Below are 16,474 nucleotides of genomic sequence, written 5' to 3' on the forward strand. Positions count from 1 at the left end.
GAATAGTGAATGCTCGGCGGAGTGCTCACTCAGGGGAGTGCACACTCAGGTGAGCATGCACTCAGGGGAGTGCACACTAAGGGGAGTCCTCACTCAGGTGAGTTCACACTCAGTAGTCCTCACTCAGGCGAGTGCACACTCAGTGGAGCGCACACTCAGGGGAGTGCATATCCTGAAGGGTGAACGCTCAGGGGAGTGCACACTCAGGGGAGTGCACACTCAGGGATGTCTACACGCAGGCGAGTGCACACTCAGGGGAGTGTGCACTCAGGGGAGCGCGCACTCAGGGGAGTGCACACCCTGAAGAATGAACACTCAGGGGAGTGCTCACTCAGGGGAGTGCACACTCAGGGGAGAGCACACTCAGGGGAGTGTACACTCAAAGGAGTGCTCATTCAGTGGAGTGCACACTCAGGGGTGTCCTCACTCAGGCAAGTTCACACACACGGGAGCGCACACTCAGGGGTGTCCTCACTCAGGTGAGTGCACATTCAGGGGAGTGAGCACTCAGGGGAGTGGACACTCAGGGAAGTGGACACTCAGGGGAGCACACACTCAGGGGAGTGCACACTCAGGGGAGTCCTCACTCAGGTAAGTTCACACTCAGTAGACCTCACTCAGGCGAGTGCACACTCAGGGGAGTGCACACTCAGGGGAGCGCTCACTCAGGGAAGTGGACACTCAGGGGAGTGCACACTCAGGGGAGTGCACATTTACGGGTGCCTTCACACAGCCGAGTGCACACTCAGGGGAGTGCGCACTCATTGGAGTGCACACTCAAGGGAGTGCGCATCCTGAGGAGTGAACACTCAGGGGAGTGCACACTCAGGGGAGTGCACACTCAGTTGAGCATGCACTCAGGGGAGTGCACGCTCAGTGAAGACCTTACTCAGGTGAGTTCACACTCAGTAGTCCTCACTCAGGCGAGTGAACACTCAAGGGAGTGCACACTCAGGGGAGTGCTCACTCAGGGAAGTGAACACTCAGGGGAGTGCTCACTCAGGGAAGTGCACACTCAGGGGAGTGCACACTCAGGGGAGTGCGCACTCAGTGGTGCCTTCACCCAGGCCAGTGCACATACAGGGGAGTGTGCACACAGGGGAGTGCACACACAGGGGTGTCTACACCCAGTCGAGTGAACACTCAGGGAAGTGCGCACTCAGGGGAGTGCACATCCTGAAGAGTGAACGCTCAGGGGAGTGCACACTCAGGGGACTTCACACTCAGTAGTGCTCACTCGGGCGAGTGCACATTCAGGGGGGTGCACACTCAGTGGAACGCACACTCATGGGAGTGCACATCCTGAAGAGTGAACGCTCAGGGGAGTGCACACTCAGGGGAGTGCACACTCAGAAGTGTCTACACCCAGGCGAGTGCACATTCAGGGGAGTGCACACTCAGGGGAGCGCACACTCAGGGGAGTGCACACCCTGAGGAGTGAACACTCAGGGGAGTGTTCACTCAAGGGAGTGCACACTCAGTGGAGAGCACACTCAGGGGAGTGTACACTCAAAGGAGTGATCATTCAGTAGAGTGCACACTCAGGGGAGTCCTCACTCAGGCAAGCTCACACTCACGGGAGTGCACACTCAGGGGTGTCCTCACTCAGGCGAGTGCACACTCAGGGGAGTGAGCACTCAGGGGAGTGCACACTCAGGAGAGCATGCACTCAGGGGAGTGCACACTCAGGGTAGTCCTCCCTCAGGCAAGTTCACACTCAGTAGTCCTCACTCAGGCGAGTGCACACTCAGGGGAGTGCACACACAGGGGAGCGCACACTCAGGGAGGTGGACACTCAGGGGAGTGCACACTCAGGGGAGTGCACACTTAGGGGTGCTTTCACACAGCCGAGTGCACACACAGGGGAGTGCACACTCAGGGGAGCGCACACTCAGGGGAGTGCACATCCTGAAGAGTGAACACTCAGGGGAGTGCGCACTCAGGGGAGTGCACGCTCAGGGAGGTCCTTACTCAGGCGAGTTCACACTCAGTAGTCCTCACTCAGGCGAGTGCACACTCAAGGAAGTGCACACTCAGGGGAGTGCTCACTCAAGGGAGTGCACACTCAGGGGAGTGCACACTCAGGGGAGTGCACACTCAGTGGTGCCTTCACCCAGGCGAGTGCACACTCAGGGGAGTGTGCACTCTGGGGAGTGCACACTCAGGGGTGTCTACACTCAGGCGAGTGCACACTCAGGGGAGTGCGCACTCAGGGGAGTGCACATCCTGAAGACTGAATGCTCAGGGGAGTGCTCACTCAGGGGAGTGCACACTCAGGTGAGCATGCAATCAGGGGAGTGCACGCTCAGGGGAGTCCTTACTCAGGCGAGTTCTCACTCAGTAGTCCTCACTCAGGCGAGTGCACACTCAGGGGAGTGCACACTCAGGGGAGCGAACTCTCAGGGGAGTGCACACTCAGGGGAGTGCTCACTCAGGGAAGTGCACACTTAGTGGTGCATTCACCCAGGCGAGTGCACACTCAGGGGAGTGCACACTCAGGGGTGTCTACACCCAGGCGATTTCACACTCAGGGGAGTGCGCACTAAGGGGAGCGCACACTCAGGGGAGTGCACACCCTGAAGTGTGAACAGTCAGGGGAGTGCTCACTCAAGGGAGTGCACACTCAGGTGAGCATGCACTCAGGGGAGTGCACACTCTGGGGAGTCCTCACTCAGGCGAGTTCACATTCAGTAGTCCTCACTCAGACGAGTGCACACTCAAGGGAGTGCACACTCAGGGGATCGCTCACTCAGGGGAGTGCACACTCAGGGGTGCCTTCACCCAGGCGAGTGCACACTCAGGGGAGTGCACACTCAGGGGAGAGCACACTCAGGGGAGTGTACACTCAAAGGAATGCTCATGCAGTGGAGTGCACCCTCAGGGGAGTCCTCACTCAGGCAAGTTAACACTCAGGGGAGTGCACACTCAGGGGTGTCCTCACTCAGGCGAGTGCACACTCAGGGGAGTGGGCACTCAGGGGAGTGCATACTCAAGAGAGCATGCACTCAGGGGAGTGCACACACAGGGGAGTCCTCACTGAGGTGACTTCACACTCAGTAGCCCTCACTCAGGCGAGTGCACACTCAGGGAAGTGCACACTCAGGGGAGCGCACACTCAGGGGAGTGCACACCCTGAGAAAGGAACACTCAGGGGAGTCCGCCCTCATTTGTGTCTTCACCCAGGGTTGTGCACACTCAGGGGAGTGTGCACTCAGGGAAGCGCTCACTCAGGGGAGTGTGCACTCTGGGGAGTGCACACTCATGGAAGTCCTCACTCTGGAGAGTGCGAACTCAGAGGGGTGCACACACATGGGAGGGCTCACCCGTAGGAGTCATTACTCAACCGAGTTCCCACTCAGGAGAGCGCTCACTTAGGGGAGTGCACACTCAGGGGTCTATTCTCCCAGGTTAGTCCACACACAGGGGAGTGTGCACTCTGGGGAGCACTCACTCAGCAGAGTGCACACTCAGGGGAGCGCACACTCAGGGGAGTGCACAACCTGGGGAGGGAACACTCAGGGGAGTGCACACTCAGGGGAGTGCACACTCAGGGGAGCGCACACTCAGGATAGTGCACATCCTGAAGAGTGAACACTCAGGGGAATGCACACTCAGGTGACTGCACACTCAGGGGTGTCTTCACCCAGGCGAGCGCACACTCAGGGGAGTGCGCACTCAGGGGAGCGCACACTCAGGGGAGTGCACACTCTGAAGAGTGAACACTCAGGGGAGTGCTCACTCTGAAGAGTGAACACTCAGGGGAGTGCTCACTCAGGGGGTGCACACTCAGTGGAGAGCACACTCAGGGGAGTGTACACTCAAGGGAGTGCTCATTCAGTGGAGTGAAGCCTCAGGGGAGCCCTCACTCACGCAAGTTCACACTCAGGGCAGTGCACACTCTGGGGTGTCCTCACTCAGGCGAGTGCACACTCAGGGGAGTGTGCACTGCCAGGAGAGCACACTCAGGGGATTGTACACTCAGGGGAGTGCTCATTCAGTGGAGTGCACACTCAGGGGAGTCCTCACTCAGCTGAGTTCACACTCAGGGGAGTGCACACTCAGGGGTGTCCTCACCCAGGGGAGTGCACACGCAGGGGAGTTCGCACTCAGGGAAGTGCTCACTCAGGGGAGCGCACACTCAGGCGAGCACAATCTCCGGGGAGAGCACACTCAGGGGAGAGCACACTCAGGGGTGTCCTCACTCAGGCGAGTGCACACTCAGCTAATAGCACACTCAGGGGAGCGCTCACTCAGGGGAGTGCACACTCAGGGGAGTGCACACTCAGGGGAGCGCACACTCAGGGGAGTGCACAACAGGAGAGTCTTCACTCAGGAAAGTGTGAACTCAGAGGCGTGCACATTCAGCAGAGTGCTAACTCAGGAGAGTGCACACTCTGGTGTGTCCTCACTCAGGCAAGTGCATACTCAGGGGAGTGCACATTCAGGGGAGTGCACATTCAGGGAAGTCCTCACTCTTGAGAGTGCAAACTCAGAGGGGTGCACACACAGGGGAGGGCTCACCCAAAGGAGTCATCACTCAAGCGAGTGCCCCCTCAGGAGAGTGCTCACTCAGGGGAGTTCACACTCAATGGAGCACACACTCAGGAGAGTGCACACCCTGGGGAGGGAACACACAGGGGGGTGCACACTCAGGGGCGTGCACACTCAAGGGTGTCTTCACGCAGGGGAGTGCACACTCAGGGGATTGCACACTCAGGGAAGTGCACACTCAGGGGAGTGCACACTCAGGGGAGTGCACACTCAGGGAAATCCTCACTCTGGAGAGTGCGAACTCAGAGGGGTGCACACACAGGGGAGGTCTCACCCATAGGGGTCATCACTCAAGTGAATGCCCCCTCATGAGAGTGCTCACTCAGGGCAGTGCACACTCAGGGGTCTCTTCACCCAGGCGAGTCCACACTCAGGGGAGTGTGCACTTTGGTGGCGCTCACTCAGCGGAGTGCACACTCAGGGGAGCGCACACTCAGGGGAGTGCACATCCTGAAGGGTGAACACTCAGGGGAGTGCACACTCAGGTGACTGCACACTCAGGGGTGTCTTCACCCAGGCGAGCGCACACTCAGGGGAGTGCGCACTCAGGGGAGCGCACACTCAGGGGAGTGCACACTCTGAAGAGTGAACACTCAGGGGAGTGCTCACTCTGAAGAGTGAACACTCAGGGGAGTGCTCACTCAGGGGGTGCACACTCAGTGGAGAGCACACTCAGGGGAATGTACACTCAAGGGAGTGCTCATTCAGTGGAGTGAAGCCTCAGGGGAGCCCTCACTCACGCAAGTTCACACTCAGGGCAGTGCACACTCTGGGGTGTCCTCACTCAGGCGAGTGCACACTCAGGGGAGTGTGCACTCACAGGAGAGCACACTCAGGGGTTTGTACACTCAGGGGAGTGCTCATTCAGTGGAGTGCACACTCAGGGGAGTCCTCACTCAGCTGAGTTCACACTCAGGGGAGTGCACACTCAGGGGTGTCCTCACCCAGGGGAGTTCACACGCAGGGGAGTTTGCACTCAGGGAAGTGCTCACTCAGGGGAGCGCACACTCAGGCGAGCACAATCTCCGGGGAGAGCACACTCAGGGGAGAGCACACTCAGGGGTGTCCTCACTCAGGCGAGTGCACACTCAGCTAATAGCACACTCAGGGGAGCGCTCACTCAGGGGAGTGCACACTCAGGGGAGTGCACACTCAGGGGAGCGCACACTCAGGGGAGTGCACAACAGGAGAGTCCTCACTCAGGAAAGTGTGAACTCAGAGGAGTGCACATTCAGCAGAGTGCTAACTCAGGGGAATGCACACTCTGGTGTGTCCTCACTCAGGCGAGTGCACACTCAGGGGAGTGCGCACTCAGGGGCATGCCCACTCAAGTGAGCATACACTCAGGGGTGTGCACACTCAAGGGCATCCTCACTCAGGCGAGTTCACACTCATGGGTGTGCACACTCAGTAGTCCTCACTCAGGCGAGTGCACACTCAGGGGATGTCCCACTCAGGGGAGGGCTCACTCAGGGCAGTGCACACTCAGGGGAGTGCACAATCTGGGGAGCGCACACTCAGGGGAGTTCACACTTAGCCGGGTCCTCACTTAGGAGAGTGCGAACTCAGAGGAGTGCACACTCAGGGGAGTGCTCATTCAGGGGAGTACACACTCAGGGGAGTCCTCACTCAGTCAACGGCACACTCAGGGGAGTGCACACTCAGGGAGCCGCTCACGAAGCGGAGTTCCCCTCAGGTGAGCACTTACTCAGTGGAGTGCACACTCAGGGGATCAAACCGGACCAGACTGGCTCAAACAGGATTTGACCAGCTCAATCCAGACCAGACCGGCTCAACCGTTTTTGACCGGCTCAAACTGGGGCAGACCGGCTGAAACTGGTTAGGATCTGCTCAAACCAGACCAGACCAGCTGAATCAGATCAAACAGGACCAGACCGGCTTAAACCGATATTGACAGGCTCAAACCGGGCCAGACCGGCTCAAACCGGATCACACTGTCTCAAACCAGTTCAAACAGGAACCAGACCGGCTTAAACTGGGTTAATCCGTAGCAGACCGGCTCAAACCGGTTTTGACCGCCTCAAATCGGACCAGACAGGCACTAACCGGTTTTTACTGGCTCAAACTGCACTCAAACCAGACCAGACTGGCTCAAACCGGTTTTGACCGGCCCAAACCAGACCAGACCAGCTGAAACCGGACCAGACCGACTCAAACCGGTTTTGAATGGCTCAAACACGACCGGATTGACTAAAACCGCACCAGACCGGCTCAAACTGGTTTCGACCGGCTCAAACTGGACCAGACCGGCTCAAACCGGTTTTCACGGGCTCAAACCAGACCAGACCGGCTCAAACCGAATCAAACTGGACCAGACCGGCTCTTAGACCGGCTCAAACCAGACCAGACCGGCTCAAACCGGAGCAGACCGGCTCAAATCGGACTCAATCCGGACCAGACCGGCTTTAACCGGATCTAACCGGACCAGACTGGCTCAAACCAGGGTTGACCGTCTCAAACCCAACCAGACTGGCCGAAACCGGACCAGACTGGCTCAAACAGTGTTTGACCGGCTCAAACTGGACTCAAAGGGGACCAGAACGGCTCAAACTGGGTTAGACTGGCTCAAACCAGACCAGACCGGCTCAAACCTAATCAAACCGTACCAGACCGTCTCTTAGACCGGCTAAAACCGGACCAGACCGCCTCAAATCGGACTCAAACCGGACCAGACCGGCTCAAACCGGTGTTGATTCACTCGAACCAGACTCAAACCGGACCAGAACGGCTCAAACTGGACCAGACAGGCTCAAATCGGATCAAAACGGACCAGACCGACTCAAACCGATTTTGACAAGCTGAAACTGGACCAGACCAGCTCAAACCGGACTCAAACCGGACCATACCAGCTGAAAGCGGTTTTGACCGGCTCAAATCAAACCAGACCGGCTCATACCAGTTTTGACCAGCTCACAAAAGCCCAGACCGGCTCTACCGGATCAAACAGGACCAGACTGGCTCAAACTGGCTCAAACCGCACCAGACCGGCTGAAACAGGATTTGACCAGCTCACACCGGACCAGACAGGCTCAAACCGGTTTTGACCAGCTCAAATTGGACTCAAACCGGTACAGACTGCCTCAAACTGGTTTTGACCAGCTCAAACCGGACCAGACAGACTCAAACCGGATCAAACCAGACCAGACCGGCCCTTAGACAGTCTCAAACCGGTTTTGATCAGCTCAATACGGACCAGAACGGCTCAAACCGGTTTTGAACGGCTCAAACCGGACCAGACCATCTCAAACCGGACTCAAACCGGACCAGACCAGCTCAAACTGGTTTTGACAGGGTCAAACCAGAACAGACCGGCTCAACTGGATCAAACCGGACCACACCGGCTTTAACTGGATCAAACCAGTCCAGACCGTATCAAACCAGGGTTGACAGGCTCAAAACCGACCACACAGGCTTAATCCGAACCAGACTGGCTCAAACAGGGTTTGACCGGATCAAACCTGAGTCAAAGCGGACCAGAACGGGTCAAACCGGGTTAGACTGGCTCAAACCAGACCAGACCAGCTCAAACCGGACTCAAACCGGACCAGACCAGCTCAAACCAGTTTTGACTGGTTCAAACCAGACCAGAAAGGCTCAAATCGGTTTCGACCACCTCAAGTCGGACTCAAACCGGACCAGACCGGCTCAAACTGGTGTTAACCGGCTCAAACCTGATTCAAACCGCAACAGACCGGCTCACACCTGTGTTGACTGGCTCCAACCAGACTCAAACCCTAACAGAATGGCTCAAACTGGACCAGACAGGATCAAACCGGATCAAAACGGACCAGACCGGCTCAAACGGTTTTTGACCAGCTGAAACCGGACCAGACCGGCTCAAATCGGATCAAACTGAACCAGACCGTCTCAACCAGATCAAACCGGACCAGACCGGCTTAAACCGTATCAAACCAGACCAGACCGGCTCTTAGACCGTCTCAAACCGGTTTTGATCAGCTCAATACGGACCAGAACGGCTCAAACCGGTTTTGACCGGCTCAAACCGGACCAGACCATCTCAAACCGGACACAAACCGGACCAGATCAGCTCAAACCGGTTTTTACCAGCTCAAATCGAACTCAAACCGGACCAGAGCGGGTCAAACTGGTGTTGACAGGCTCAAAACTGATTCAAACCGGACCAGGCCAGCTCACACCGGTGGTGACCATCTGGAACCAGACACAAACCCGACCAGAAGGGCTCAAACCGGACCAGACAGGCTCAAACCAGATCAAAACGGACCAGACAGGCTCAAACCGGTTTTGACCAGCTGAAACCGGACCAGACCGGCTCAAATAGGATCAAATCGAACCAGACCGGCTCAACCAGATCAAACCGGACCAGACCGGCTTAAACCAGATCAAACCAGACCAGACCGGCTCTTAGACCGTCTCAAACCGGTTTTGATCTGCTCAATACGGACCAGAACGGCTCAAACCGGTTTTGTCCGTCACAAATTGGACTCAAACAGGAACAGACCGGCTCAAACCTGTTTTGACCAGCTCAAACCGGACCAGACAGAATCAAACTGGATCAAACCAGACCAGTCTGGCTTAAACCGAACCAGACTGGCTCAAACAGGGTTTGACTGGCTCAAAGTGGACTCAAACAGGAACAGAACGGCTCAAGCCGGGTTAGATTGGTTCAAACCGGAGCAGAGCGGCTCAAACTGAATCAAACCGGAACAGACTGGCTCTTAGATCGGCTCAAACTGGTCCAGACTGGCTCAAAACGGTTTTGACCGGCTCAAATCGGACTCAAACTGGACCAGACGGGCTCAAACCGGTGTTGACCAGCTCAAACCGGACTCAAACCGGACCAGACTGGCTCAAACCCGATCAAAACGGACCAGACCAGCTCAAACCGGTTTTGACCAGCTGAAACCGGACCAGACTGGCTCAAATCGGATCAAACCGGACCAGACAGGCTCAAACAGGACCAGACCAGCTCAAATCGGACTCAAACCGGACCAGACCGGCTGAAAACGGTTTTGACCGGCTCATATCGGACCAGACCACGTCAAACTGGAACAAACAGGACCAGACCTGCTCAAGCCAGTTTTGACCAGCTCTAAAAAGCCCAGACCGGCTCTACTGGGTCCAACCGGACCAGACCGGCTCAAACCAGCTCAAACCGCACCAGACCGGCTCAAACAGGATTTGACCAGCTAATACTGGACCAGACTGGCTCAAACCGGATTTGACCGGCTCAAATTGGACTCAAACTGGAACAGACCGGCTCAAACCGCTTTTGACAAGCTCACACCAGATCAGACAGACTCAAACCGGATCAAACCGAACCAGACCGGCCCGTAGACAGTCTCAAACCGGTTTTGATTGGCTCAATACGGACCAGAACGGCTCAAACCGGTTTTGACCGGCTCAAACCTGACCAGACCATCTCAAACCGGACACAAACCGGACCAGACCAGCTCACACCAGTTTTGACCGGGTCTAACCAGAACAGACCAGCTCAACCGGATCAAACCGGACCAGACCGGCTTTAACCGGATCAAACTGGACCACACCGGCTTTAACCGGATCAAACCGGACCAGACCGGCTCAAACCAGCTTTGACCGGCTCAAACCCGACCAGACTGGCTTAAACCAAACCAGACTAGCACAAACAGGGTTTGACCGGCTCAAACCAGACTCAAAGAGCACCAGACCGGCTTTAACCAGATCAAACCGCACCAGACCAGCTCAAACTGGTTTTTACTGGCTCAAATCGGACGAGAGCAGCACAAACAGAATTTGACCAGCTCAATATAGACTCAAACAGGACCACACAGGCTCAAACCGGTTTTGACCGGCTCAAACCCGACCAGACCGGATAAAACCAGACAAGACCGCCTCAAACCGGTTTTGACTGGCTTAAAGCAGTCTAGACCGGCTCTAACCGGTTATGACCGGCTCAAACCACACTCAACCCGCACCAGACCATCTCAAACTGGTGTTGTCCGGCTCAAACCGGACTCAAACGGGACCAGACAGGCTCAAACCGGTTTTGACAAGCTCAAATCGGACCATAGAGGCAAAAATCGATTTTGACCGGCTCAAAGCAGACTCAAACAGAACCAGACAGGTTCAAACCAGTTTACACTGGCTCAAACCCGACAAGACCGACTGAAACCGTACGAGACCGGCTGAAACCGGTTTTGACCGGGTCAACCCCGACCAGACCGGCTAGAAGCGGACCAGACTGGCTCAGACCAGTTTTGACCAGCTCAAACCGAACCAGACCGGCTCAACTGTATCAAACCAGATCAGACCGGCTTAAATCGGATCAAACCAGACCAGAACGGCTTAAACCGGATCAAACTGGACCAGACCGGCTCTTAGAGCATCTCAAACCGGTTTTCATCCGCTCAATAAGGATCAGAACGGTTCAAACCGGTTTTGACCGGCTCAAATCGGACCAGAACGGCTCAAACCAGACTCAAACCGGACCAGAACGGATTTAACCGGTGTTGACCAGCTCAAACCGGACTCATACCGGACCAGACCGGCTCAAACCGGTTTTGAACGGCTCAAACCAGACCATAACGGCTCAAAGGAATCAAACCGGACCAGACCGGCTTAAACCGGAGCAAACCGGACCAGACCGGCTCAAACCGGACCAGACGGGCTCAAGGCGGACTAGACCGGCTCTAACCGGTTATGACCGGCTCAAACCGCATTCAAACTGGACCAGACGGTCTCAAACTGGTGTTGTCCGGCTCAAACCACACTCAAAGCAGACCAGAACGGCTCAGACCGGTTTTGACCGGCTCAAATTGGACCAGAGCAGCACAAACCGATTTTGACCAGCTCAAACCACACTCAAACCGGACCAAACCGGCTCAAACCGGTTTTCACCGGCTCAAACCCGGCAAGACCGGCTGAAACTGGACGAGACTGGCTGAAACCGGTTTTGAACGTGTCAACCCCGACCAGACCAACTAAAACCGGACCAGACTGGCTCAGACCACTTTTGACCAGCTCAAACCGAACCAGACTGGCTCATCCGGATCAAACCAAATCACACCGGCTTATACCGGATCAAACCGGACCAGACCGGCTCTTAGACCGTCTCAAACCGGTATTGATCCACTCAAAACGGACCATAACGGCTCCAACCGGGTTTGACTTGCTCAAACCAGACCAGACCCGCTTAAACCAGATCAAACCGGACCAGATTGGCTCAAACCAGTTTTGAACGGCTCAAATAGGACGAGAGCAGCACAAACCGAATTTGACAAGCTCAAACCAGACTCAAACAGGACCACACCAGATCAAACCGGTTTTGACTGGCTCAATCCCGACCAGATCGGCTGAAACTGGACGAGACGGCCTCAAACCGGTTTTGACCGGCTCAAACCCGACCAGACCGGATAAAACCGGACCAGACCGGTTCAAACCGGTTTTCACCAGCTCAAAGCGGACTAGACCGGCTCTAACCGGTTATGACCAGCTCAAACCGCACTCAAACCGGACCAGACCAGCTCAAACCGGTTTTGACCGGCTCAATCCAGACTCAAATCGGACCAGACTGTCTCAAACCCGTTTTGACCGGCTCAAACCGGACCAGACTGGCTGAAACCGGACGAGACTGGCTCAAACCGGTTTGGACTGGCTCAAACCAGACCAGACTGGCTCAACCAGATCAAAGCGGACCACACCGGCTCAAACCGGATCAAACCGGACCAGAACTGCTGAAACCGGATCAAACCGGACCAGACCGGCTCAAACCGGTTTTAACCGGCTCAAACACGATCAGACCTCCTGAAACGGGACGAGACCACCTCAAACCAGTTTTCACCAGCTCAAATCGGACCAGACTGGCTCAAACTGGTTTTTACCGGCTCAAACCCAACCAGACCGTCCTAAACCGGACCAACAGGCTCAAACCGGTTTTGACCGGCTCAAACCCTACAAGACCGGCTAAAACCGGACCAGTTCCGTTCAAACAGGACTCAAACCGGAATAGGAATAGACCGGCTCAAACCAGTTTTGACCGGCTCAAATCGGACCAGAGCAGCACAAACTGCTTTTGCCCGGCTCAAACCACACTCAAACAGGACCAGACCGGCTCAAACTGGTTTTCACCGGCTCAAACCCGACCAGACCGGCTGAAACCGGACGAGACCGGCTGAAACTGGTTTTGACCGGGTCAACCCTGACCAGACCGGCTAAAATTGGACCAGACCAGCTCAAACCAATTTTGACCGGCTCACAGCGGACTAGACTGGCTCTAACCGGTTATGACCGGCTCAAACCGCACTCAAACCGGACCAGAACGTCTCACACTGGTGTTGTCCGGCTCAAACCGGACTCAAACCGGACCAGACCGGCTCACACCGGTGTTGACCGGCTCAAACCGGACTCAAACCGGACCAGACCGTCTCATACCCGTTTTGACTGGCTCAAACCCGACCAGACCGGCTGAAACCGGATGAGACCGGCTCAAACCGGTTTGGACCGGCTCAAACAAGACCAGACTGGCTCAACCAGATCAAAGCAGACCAGATCAGCTCAAACCGGATCAAACCGGACCAGAACCACTGAAACCGGATCAAACTGGACCAAACCGGCTCAAACTGGTTTTAACTGGCTCAAACCCGACCAGACCAGCTGAAATGGGATGTGACTGCCTCAAACCGGTTTTGTCCGGGTCAAATCAGACCAGACTGGCACAAACCGGTTTTGACCGGCTCAAACCCGACCAGACCATCTGAAACCAGACCAGACAGGCTCAAACCGGTTTTGACCGGCTCAAACCCTACCAGACCGGCTAAAACTTGACCAGACCCGTTCAAACAGGACTCAAACCGGAATAGACTGGGTCAAACCAGTTTTCACCGGCTCAAATCGGACCAGAGCAGCACAAACCGATTTTGACCGGCTCAAACCAGACTCAAACAGGACCAGACCGGCTTAAACCGGTTTTCAGCGGCTCAAACCCGACCCAGACCGTCTGAAAACGGACGAGAACGGCTGAAACCGGTTTTAAACTGGGTCAACCCCTACCAGACCGGTTAAAACAGTACCAGACTGGCTCAGACCTGTTTTAACCGGCTCAAACCGAACCAGACCGGCTCACCCGTATCAAACCGGACCAGACCGGCTTAAACCAGATCAAACCGGTCCAGACCGGCTCTTAGACCATCTCAAACAGGTTTGGATCCGCTCAATACGGATCAGAACGGCTCAAACCGGTTTTGACTGGCTCAAACGGGACCAGACCGGCTCAAACCGGACTCAAACCAGACCAGAACTGATCAAACCGGTGTTGACCGGCTCTAACCTGACTCAAACTGGACCAGAACGGCTCAAACCGGTGTTGACCAGCTCAAACCGGACTCAAACCAGACCAGACCGGCTCAAACCGGTTTTGAACAGCTCAAACCTGACCATACCGACTCAAACGAATCAAACCGGTCCAGACCGGCTTAAACTGGATCAAACCAGACCAGACCGGCTCAAACCGGTTTTAACCGGCTCAAATCGGACGAGAGCAGCACAAACCGAATTTGACCAGCTCAAACCAGACTCAAACTGGACCACACCGGCTCAAACCGGTTTTGACCGGCTCAAACCCGACCAGACCGGATGAAACTGGACGGGACCGCCTCAAACCGCTTGTGACCGACTCAAACCTGTCCAGACCGGCTAAAACCGAACCAGACAGGCTCAAACCAGTTTTGACCGGCACAAAACGGACTAGACCGTGTCTAACCAGTTATGACCGGCTCAAACCGCACTCAAACCCGACCAGACCGTCTCAGACTGGTGTTGTCCGGCTCTAACCGGACTCAAACCGGACCAGACTGTCTCAAACCCGTTTTGACTGGCTCAAACCCAACCAGACCGGCTGAAACCGGACGAGACCGGCTCAAACCGGTTTGCACCGGCTCAAACCAGACCATACTGGCTCAACCAGATCAAAGCGAACGAGACAGGCTCAAACCGGATCAAACAGGACCAGAACCGCTCAAACCAGATCCAACCGGACCAGACCGGCTCAAACCGGTTTTGACTGCCTCAAACTGGACTCAAACCGGACCCTACCGGCTCAAACCGGTTTTAACTGGATCAAACCAGACCATACCGGCTCAACCGCATGAAACCGGAGCAGTCTGGCTCAAACCGCAACAGACCGGCTCAACCCAGTTGCAAACTGCTTTTGACCAGCTAAAACCAGTCCAGACAGCCTCAAACCGGTTTTGACTGGCTCAAACCGGACTCAAACAGGACCAGACTGGGTCAAACTGGTTTTAAACGGCTCAAATCAGATTCAAACTGGACACACCGGCTCGAACCGGATTTGACCGACTCAAACCCGACCAGACCGGCTAAAACTGGACGAGACCACCTCAAACCGGTTTTGACCGACTCAAATCCATCCAGACCTGCTAAAACCGGACCAGACCGGCTCAAACTGGTTTTGACCAGCTCAAGGCAAACTAGACCGGCTCTAACCGGTTATGACCGGCTCAAACCGCACTCAAACTGGACCAGAACATCTCAAACTGGTGTTGTCCAGCTCAAACCGGACTCAAAATGGACCAGACCGGCTCAAACCGGTTTTGACCGGCTCAAACCGGACTCAAACCGGACCAGACCGTCTCATACCCATTTTGACTGGCTCAAACCCGACCAGACTGGCTGAAACCGGACGAGACCGGCTCAAACCTGTTTGGACTGGCTCAAACCAGACCAGACTGGCTCAACCAAATCAAAGCGGCCAGACCAGCTGAAACCGGACTCAAACCGGACCAGACCAGCTGAAAACGGTTTTGAGCGGCTCAAATCGGACCAGACCACATCAAACCGGATCAAACCATCCAGAACGGCTCAAACTGGTTTTGACCAGCTCACAAAAGCCCAGACCGGCTCTACCGGATCAAACCGGACGAGACCGGTTCAAACTGGCTCAAACTGCACCAGACCGGCTCAAACAGGATTTGACCAGCTCACACCGGACCAGAGTGGCTCAAACCGGTTTTGACCTGCACAAATTGGACTCAAACCGGAACAGACCGGCTCAAACCGGTTTTGACCAGCTCAAACCGGACCAGACAGACTCAAATCGGATCAAACCGGACCAGACTGGCCCTTATAAACCAGAGCAGAATGGCCCTTAGACAGTGTCAAACCGGTTTTGATTGGCTCAATACGGACCAGAATGACTCAAACCGCTTTTGACCGGCTCAAACCCGACCAGACCATCTCAAACCGGACTGAAACCGGACCAGACATGCTCAAACCGCTTTTGACCGGGTCAAACCACAACAGACCGGCTGAACCGGATCAAACCGGACCAGACCGGCTCTTAGAACGGCTCAAACCGGAGCAGACCGGCTCAAACCGGAGCAGACCGGCTCAAATTGGGCTCAATCCGGACCAGAACGGCTTTAACTTGATGTAACCGGACCAGACCGGCTCAAACCAGGGTTGACCGGCTCAAACCCGACCAGACAGGCCGAAACTGGACCAGACTGGCTCAAGCAGGGTTTGACCGGCTCAAACTGGACTCAAAGGGGACCAGAACAGCTCAACCGGGTTAGACTGGCTCAAACCAGACCAGACGGGCTCAAACCTAATCAAACCGTACCAGACCATCTCTTAGACCGGCACAAACCGGACCAGACCGGCTCAATCCAGTTTTGACTGGCTCAAATCGGACTGAAACCAGACCAGACCGGCTCAAACTGGTGTTGACCGGCTCAAACCTGACTCAAACTATACCATACCGGCTCAAACCGGTGTTGATTCACTCGAACCAGACTCAAACCGGACCAGAACGGCTCAAACCGGACCAGACAGGCTCTACCGGATCAAACAGGACCAGACCGGCTCAAACCGGCTCAAACCGCACCAGACCGGCTCAAACAGGATTTGACCAGCTCACACCGGACCA

This window comes from Chlorocebus sabaeus, unplaced genomic scaffold, assembly GCF_047675955.1.
Source record: "Chlorocebus sabaeus isolate Y175 unplaced genomic scaffold, mChlSab1.0.hap1 unalloc_scaffold_135, whole genome shotgun sequence".
NCBI classification, from domain to species: domain Eukaryota; kingdom Metazoa; phylum Chordata; class Mammalia; order Primates; family Cercopithecidae; genus Chlorocebus; species Chlorocebus sabaeus.